The sequence below is a fragment of the Hyperolius riggenbachi genome, chromosome 3 (genome assembly GCF_040937935.1).
Source record: "Hyperolius riggenbachi isolate aHypRig1 chromosome 3, aHypRig1.pri, whole genome shotgun sequence".
In the NCBI taxonomy this organism is placed as follows: Eukaryota; Metazoa; Chordata; class Amphibia; order Anura; family Hyperoliidae; genus Hyperolius; species Hyperolius riggenbachi.
The window spans coordinates 194455225-194464450 of record NC_090648.1 but is presented as its reverse complement, the minus strand read 5'-3'; positions in this window follow the sequence as shown (position 1 = coordinate 194464450).

Sequence of the window (9226 nt, the reverse complement as noted above, 5' to 3'; positions counted from 1 at the left end):
ACCTTTAGGATTTCACAGGTCATTTTGCGACATTTGGTTTCAAGACTACTCCTCACGGTTTAGGGCCCTAAAATGCCAGGGCAGTGTAGGAACCCCACAAATGACCCCATTTTAGAAAGAAGACACCCCAAGGTATTCCGTTAGGAGTATGGTGAGTTCATAGAATTTATTTTTGTCACAAGTTAGCGGAAAATGACACTTTGTGAAAAAAAACAATTAAAATCAATTTCCGCTAACTTGTGACAAAAAAAAAATCTTCTATGAACTCACCATCCTCCTAACGGAATACCTTGGGGTGTCTTCTTTCTAAAATGGGGTAATTTGTGGGGTTCCTATACTGTCCTGGCATTTTAGGGGCCCTAAACCGTGAGGAGTAGTCTTGAAACGAAATTTCTCAAAATGACTTGTGAAATCCTAAAGGTACTCATTGGACTTTGGGCCCCTCAGCGCAGTTAGGGTGCAAAAAAGTGCCACACATGTGGTATCGCCGTACTCAGGAGAAGTAGTATGTGTTTTGGGGTGTATTTTTCCACATACCCATGCTGAGTGGGAGAAATATCTCTATAAATAGACAATTGTGTGTAAAAAAAATAAAACAATTGTCATTTACGGAGATATTTCCCCCACCCAGCATGGGTATGTGTAAAAATACACCCCAAAACACATTATACTACTTCTCCTGAATACGGCAATACCACATGTGTGGCACTTTTTTGCAGCCTAACTGCGCTAAGGGGCCCAAAGTCCAATGAGCATCTTTAGGCTTTACAGGGGTGCTTACAATTAGGCACCCCCCAAAATGCCAGGACAGTGAACACACCCCACAAATGACCCCATTTTGGAAAGTAGACACTTCAAGGTATTCAGAGAGGAGCATAGTGAGTCCGTGGCAGATTTCATTTTTTTTTGGTCGCAAGTTAGAAGAAATGGAAACTTTTTTTTTTTTTTGTCAAAGTGTCATTTTCCGCTAACTTGTGACAAAAAATAAAAGCTTCTATGAACTCACCATGCCTCTCACTGAATACTTTGGGATGTCTTCTTTCCAAAATGGGGTCATTTGGGGGGTATTTGTACTATCCTGGAATTTTAGCCCCTCATGAAACCTGACAGGTGCGCAGAAAAGTCAGAGATGCTTGAAAATGGGAAAATTCACTTTTGGCACCATAGTTTGTAAACACTATAACTTTTACCCAATCCAATAAATATACACTGAATGGGGTTTTTTTTTTTATCAAAAACATGTTTGTCCACATTTTTCGCGCTGCATGTATACAGAAATTTTACTTTATTTGAAAAATGTCAGCACAAAGTTAAAAAAAAATCATTTTTTTGCCAAAATTCATGTCTTTTTTGATGAATATAATAAAAAGTAAAAATCGCAGGAGCAATCAAATAGCACCAAAAGAAAGCTTTATTAGTGACAAGAAAAGGAGCCAAAATTCATTTAGGTGGTAGGTTGTATGAGCGAGCAATAAACCGTGAAAGCTGCAGTGGTCTGAATGGAAAAAAAGTGGCCGGTCCTTAAGGGGTAGAAAGCCCTAGGTCCTCAAGTGGTTAAGGAGAGGGAGTTTCCTAACCTTTCACTTAATGGCCCATATGCAATGAACTTTTTCTCCAGAGTTTTCTCCTAGGTGATATGGTACACTGTCAATAAAATATCTTATAAAAATCTAGCATGCAAGAAAATACTCCAAATTATTTTGATGGTACTTTTTTTTACCTACTTTTTCAATTACAAAGTGCTGAAAAGTTGTTTTAAAGTGATCCTTCAGTCAGAAAAAAAAGACTTTTACTCACCTGAGGCTTCCAATAGCCCCCTGCAGCTGTCTGGTGCCCTCGCCGTGTCCCTCCGATCCTCATGTCCCCGCCGGCAGCCACTTCCGGTTTCGCCGTAGCACCAAAAGAAAGCTGTATTAGTGACAAGAAAAGGAGGTAAAATTCCTTTAGGTGGTAGGTTGTATGACTGAGCAATAAACCGTAAAACCTGCAGTGGTCTGAATGGAGAAAAAGGCTCTGGTCCTTAAGGGGCGAAAAGACTGTGGTCCTCAAGTGGTTAAAGTAATGATGGCCACTCGTTTTTCTTTACTTAGCTGCTTTTTTTTCTTGCCATAATACAAATTCTAACAGTCTATCCAGTAGGACTATCAGCTGTGTATCCACCTGACTTCTCTACAACGCAACTGATGGTCCCATCCCCATTTATAAGGCAAGAAATGCCACTTATTAAACCTGACAGGGCACACCTGTGAAGTGAAAACCATTTCAGGTGACTAACTCTTGAAGCTCATCAAGAGAATGCCAAGAGTGTGCAAAGCAGTAATCAAAGCAAAATGTGGCTACTTGGAAGAACCTAGAATATGACATATTTTCAGTTGTTTCACACTTTTTGGTTATGTACTATACTTCCTCATGTGTTAATTCATAGTTTGGATGCCTTCAGTGTGAATCTACACTGTTCATAGTCATGAAAATAAAGAAAACTCTTTGAATGAGAAGGTGTGTCCAAACTTTTGGTCTGTACTGTTTATAAAAAAAATAAAGTGCACAATTGCTATCCAGATATGCAGTATTAATAGTTATAAGATGCCTGGTAAAAAATTGAGGCAAAGGAGCAACCCATAGGAAAAAGAGCATAAAGTGGAGTAGTGCAAAAAATAGGAGATACTTAGCCCAGAAATAATGAGGTCAATCTCAGCAGCCCAGCAGGGAACAAGGAATCCCCTCAGAGGACAAGTCCCACTAGTTCCGCGAGCGGCTCCTCGCTTTATCAAGGAGAGAAGACCTCTCTCCTTGATAAAGCGAGGTGACGCGAATCCCCCAGCGTAGGTTAGATAGGTAGTTTCCCCCAGTATAGGTTAGATGGGTAGCTTCCCCCAGCATAGAGGGCCCTGGGGCTTTGCTTGGCTGTAGATAGGTAGGTGCCTCCAGTATAGGTTAGATAGGTAGCTTTCCCCATGGCGTAGGTTAGATAGGTAGCTTCTCCCAGCGTAGATTAGATAGGTAGCTTCCCCCAGCATAGGTTAGATGGGTATATTCGCCCAGTGTAGGTTAGATAGGTAGCTTCCCCCGGTGTAGGTTAGATAGGTAGCTTCCCTCAGTATAGGTTAGGCAGCTTCCTCCAGTATAGGGTAGATAGGTAGCTTCCCCCAGCGTAGATTAGATAGGTAACTTCCCCCAGCGTAGGTTAGATAGGTAGCTTCCCCCAGCGTAGGTTAGATAGGTAGCTTCCCCAGAGTAGGTTAGATAGATAGCTGCCCCAGTATAGGTTAGATGGGTAGCTTCCCCCAGCATAGAGGGCCCTGGGGCTTTGCTTGGCTGTAGATAGGTAGGTGCCTCCAGTATAGGTTAGCTAGGTATGTTCCCCCAGTATAAGTTAGATAGGTAGCTTCCCCCAGTATGGGTTTGATAGGTAGGTGCCCCCAGTATAGATTAGATAGGTAGCTTCCCCCAGTATAGGTTAGATGGGTAGCTTCCCCCAGTATAGGTTAGATGGGTAGCTTCCCCCAGTATATGTTAGATGGGTAGCTTCCCCCAGTATAAGTTAGATGGGTAGCTTCCCCCAGCGTATGTTAAATAGGTAGCTTTCCCCATGATGTAGGTTAGATAGGTAGCTTCTCCCAGCGTAGATTAGAAAGGTAGCTTCCCCCAGCATAGGTTAGATAGGTAGCTTTCCCCAGTGTAGGTTAGATAGGTAGCGTAGGTTAGATCAGTAGCTTCCCCCAGAGTAGGTTAGATAGGTAGCTGCCCCAGCATAGGTTAGATGGGTAGCTTCCCCCAGCATAGGTTAGATGGGTAGCTTCCCCCAGCATAGGTTAGATGGGTAGCTTCCCCCAGCGTAGATTAGATAGGTAGCTTCCCCCAGCGTAGGATAGAGAGTGCCTGAGTAAGTAGGTGGGGTGCTGGGGGGAGCGGGCAGTTAAACAATCTCTTCCGATCGCCGCAGGCACAGCCTCCAGCTTCTTCCGACTTCCTCCCCTGGCGTAGCTCGCATTGGTAACAGCACCCCCTGTGATGACATCGGTCACGTCGTCAAAGGGGGCACTGTAACCAAGGTGACGGACGCCGGGGAAGGAAGTCAGAAGAAGATGGAGGCTATGCCTGCAGTGATTGGCGGTGAGTTTTTAACTGCTCGCTCCCCCCGCCGCTCTGCCCAGTGCCCCCTCCTGCCCCTCAATCGATCTGGGGCACTATGGCAACAGGTTCGGGAGTGGTGCCCCGGATCAAAAGCCCTAGCGATGCCGCTGAGTGTACATGCAGAGCTATTCTCAAAGCAACTTATACAGTGTGAAAGGACTCTCAAACTATTAAAAATCTGTTGATCCTCATACTACATAGAAAAAAATTGGCCAGTCAAAATTGGATGTATGCAATTTAAATCTCTGTAATAACATTTTGGACATGTCCATTTTTCAAAAAGCAAATTCTGACTGTGTATATTCTTTATCTACTATGCAGATTTGTGGCAGATGTGCTGTTATAAATTGGTAAGTGTAAATAATTTCTAGTTTAGGCTTTAACATAGACGTAATATTGACCAGGTTTTAATGTCCTTAAAGAGAATCTGTATTGTTAAAATCGCACAAAAGTAAACATACCAGTGCGTTAGGGGACATCTCCTATTCCCCTCTGTCACAATTTCGCCGCTCCCCGCCGCATTAAAAGTAGTCAAAAACAGTTTTAAAAAGTTTGTTTATAAACAAACAAAATGGCCACCAAAACAGGAAGTAGATTGATGTACAATATGTCCACATATAGAAAATACATCCATACACAAGCAGGCTGTATACAGCTTTCCTTTTGAATCTCAAAAGATCACCTTCTGTCCCTTTCTTCTCTCATGCACTGAACATTACAGGCTTCCTGCAGACAGCTCTGCTTGTGCCTGTGTTTGTAATTCCTCAGTATGTGTCAGCCAGCTACTTTCACAGCCTAAACAGAGGAGGATTTTTATCCAGCTCTCTTCTATCACTGATAAGATAGCAGAGAAGCTGCTGGCTTATGTAAATAAAACACACACTGGAGTGTGCATAGAGGAACAGACCAGCACAGAAGAGTTGGCAGCCTTCCAGACACAGGCCGACAAGTCTGACAGGGGAAAGATACATTGATTTATTACAGAGACAGTGATAGTACAAAGTGCTGCAGTGAGCCAGAACAGATTAGAATAGCTTTTGGAACTTGTAGGATGGTAGAAAAAACGTTGTAATTTTTGTTACAGAGTCACTTTAAAGGGGAACTTCAGCCTAAACAAACATACTGTCATTAAGTTACATTAGTTATGTTAATTAGAATAGATAGGCAATATAATCTCTTACCCACCCCATTTTAAAAGTACAGGCAAATGTTTGTTATTCATGGGGGCTGCCGTCTTTGTCATGGGGGCAGCCATCTTTTTGGTTGAAAGGAGGTGACAGGGAGCATGAGACACAGTTCCAACTATCCTGTGTCCTGATCCCCCCTCCCAGCTGCACATGCTAGGCTTCAAATGTCAAATTCAAAATGTAAAAAAAAAAAAAAATGCACCAAAACAGCAGAACGAGAACAACAACATCAGAAATCCCATCATGCTTTGCACAGCATTAGGGGAAAAATGCCCGGGCAGTTTTCTTCTGTGCAGCTAAAAATGAGGCTTGTATAAGAATAAAAAAAAGTTCTGATGCTGTGAAACAGTTAAAGAAACACCAGGCCTTTCCAGTGCTGCTGAGTCAATTTTTAGTCTGGAGGTTCACTTTAACCACTTGCCGACCGCACGCTTATACCGTGCGTCGGCAAAGTGGCAGCTGCAGGACCAGCGACGCAGTACTGCGTCGCCAGCTGCAGGCTGATTAATCAGGAAGCAGCCGCTCGCGCGAGCGGCTGCTTCCTGTCAATTCACGGCAGGGGGCTCCGTGAATAGCCTGCGGGCCGCCGATGGCGGCTCGCAGGCTAAATGTAAACACAAGCGGAAATAATCCGCTTTGTTTACATTTGTACGGCGCTGCTGCGCAGCAGCGCCGTAAGGCAGATCGGCGATCCCCGGCCAATCAGCGGCCGGGGATCGCCGCCATGTGACGGGACGTCCTGTCACTGGCTGCACAGGACGGATAGCGTCCTGTGCAGCCCAGATCTCCCGGGGGAGCAGGTAGGAGAGGGAGGGGGGAGAATGTCGCCGCGGAGGGGGGCTTTGAGGTGCCCCCCCCGCAACATGCCTGCAGGTAGGAGCGATCAGACCCCCCCTGCACATCATCCCCATAGGGGGAAAAAAAGGGGGGCGATCTGATCGCTCTGTGTGGCCGCGGATCTGTGCTGGGGGCTGCAGAGCCCACCCAGCACAGATCCAAACAAACAGCGCTGGTCCTTAAGGGGGGGTAAAGGGTGGGTCCTCAAGTGGTTAAACCTGGCGCCTGCGCAGTACACCCCAATCCGTGTCAGCATAACCCCGAACGGCTCTCGTGCAGGCACAGTAGATGCTGACCTGGTGAGGAGGGGGACCCCTGGCCACCAGCTGCAAATGGAGCTATGGGGAGGGCACAGGACTACTGCCAGGGGCTGGTGGAAGCCCCAGGTAAGTAGTTTTTTGCTTTTTAATTACCTCGAACCTTCCCTGTAAATAGTGAAACTAGCCATTCCTGAGGAAAAATAAGATTTTTTTTGTTGTGGCAGGTAGAAATGTGCATAGTAACTATGTTAAAATACTTTCACTAAAAAGGGAACCTTAACTGATTGAAAAAACAAAAAACTTACCTGGGGCTTCTACCGTGCCCCCCTGTAGACATCCTGTGCTGGGACAAACCAATCCTCCAGTTGCCCGCAGCAAGCTAGTTTAATTTCTGGCAGCTGGCCAGTCGGTGGCCACTACACCTGCACGCAGTGGCCCAGCGCAGGCACAGGACGTCTGCAGGGGGGTGGTAGAAACCCCAGGCAAGTTAAACTCGGTTAAGGTCCCATTTACAGAACACGTGACACCAATGGTAACCTAGAAATAAAAAACTCATAAGTAGATAAATATTAGTTCTACTCGTATAACGGATGTATTGCACTGTCCACATGATTCCTGTGAATTTCATAAAGGGTAAGCAGAGAATCCTATTCTGGCAGTTTACATCTTTTACCTTTGACCTCCTGACATCATTTCCTCCCTCACTTTTTTCTTCTCTTGCTAATTGTGTATTCGTTACCCACCCTCCTCCCCCAGAGTTTTCAGACACTCCCACTGAGGTCTATGAACTGTCTTATGTCATTAGAAGGAGGGGGAACTAAAGGGAAAAGGAGGAATATGTAGCTAAAAAGACCCCCAACATGCAACTGTTTGGCAATAGCACTTAAAGGGCCAGTGCTCCTAAGGTATGCGATAACTCCAAACCATAACTGCAGAAAAAGTTTTGAGTGCAGGATTAACCTCTTTATCACCTCTGCAGCATGCTGCTGCAGAGGTTTTCCTGCGGATTGTCAATCGCCGGAATTAATTAATTTATTTAATTGTGTCATTTAGAGACTAGCTAGCACTACCCTAGCTAGTCGCCTGCGCAGTACAGCGGACTCGACGGAGATCGGCTATTTTTGCCTATCTCAGTGCGGAAAGCCGCAACAGCGCCCCCGCTGGAGCTAGGAAAGGTAAATAAATCAGCACCTATCAGCGCTTGTTAGGCTTGTTGAGGGAGGATTCCGGAACTCTGTAGGGGGAGCCAGCGCTGGACTGCCTGCAGCTACAGGGGAGGGGGAAGCCTCATTGGGACCCTAAGGCTTCCCCCTCCCGAGGAGAGTACCCCCCGGGGGAACTTTTGTTTGATAGTCTCTTTAAGGTCTCTTTGCACTTAATGCGTTTTAATGCTTTGCTATGCATTGCGTTTTACTGATTTTTTTTTTCTCCATAGCAGTGCACCGTGAATAAGCTACAGTTTTTCAGCGTATAGTGTAAAGAGGCCATAGGGAAACATGGACACTGGACTGCACATCAGGTGTCCTTTGTTACAACCGACAGCAACTGATATTGTGTAGAAGGGCACTTAGAATCCCCATGAGGAGATGGACTAGTCCAAAACCTTGTTGGTTCTGTCAGATTTTAACAGCATACTTTTATTTGTTTTTTTTGCTGTATAGTGGCCCTATAAGTTCGCTGTAGTGGGCCTTTCAAACCAACTAGCACTGTAAATACACATCGTTTCATTTACTGTGGAAAGGCTAGTGCTATTACAGTATACAACTTCTTTCTTAACCTCTTGCCGACCGCGTCACGCCGGTAGGCGTGGCCGCGGCGGCAGCCCCAGGACCGCCTAACGCCAATTGGCGTAAAGTCCTGGGGCTCTGTTTTGAATGAGATCGCGCGCACGCTGCACGCGCATCTCATTCTCGGAGGGCGGAGCTCCGCCCCCTCTTCAGTCTCCGAGCGGCTATTGCCGCTCGGGAGACTGATAGACGGCGTGATCGCCGTCTATTTACCCGTACAGCGCTGCGATCGGCAGCAGCGCTGTACTGGGGACAGCCATGTGACACGGCTGTCCCCCTGGGACACTGGAGAGCGATCGGCTCTCATAGGCAGAAGCCTATGACAGCCGATCGCCACAATTGGCTGGCTGTGGGGAAGGAGGGAGGGAGGGAGGGAATAGATTTAAAAGAACACGCTTTTTTTAATAAAAAAAGAAACAAAAATATTTGTAAACAAAAAAAAAAACAATCTGGGGGCGATCAGACCCCACCAACAGAGAGCTCTGTTGGTGGGGAGAAAAGGGGGGGGGAAATCACGTGTGTGCTGTGTTGTGCAGATCTGCAGCTTAGCCTTAAAGCTGCAGTGGCACATTTTGCTTAAAATGGCCTGGTCACTAGGGGGGTTTAGCACTGCAGTCCTCAAGAGGTTAAGGCAGCCATACACTGGTCGATTATGCCACCAGATCAACCAGCAGATAGATCCATCTGTGATCGAATCTGATCAAAGAGGGCTCTGTTGGCTTGGCTGCCTACACTGCAAACAGATTTTAAATCGATTTCTCTATGAAAAATAAAATACTATATAACTGAAAATAATAAATATTAGAATATTTTCTTTGCTACTAAAATTCTAGTAATTATCCGTATTACACAACCAATTCATTAAATCATAATTTTTTTTTTCGCTTCAGTGTCTCTTTAAAAAAAACCTGAACTAAAAATTAAAAGTCAAAATAAGCATACACAAGTCATACTTACCTCCCGTGTAGGCTACTCCTCAAACTCTTTCTCCTCTCCCGCGTCCTGTATGTCCACTGTGATC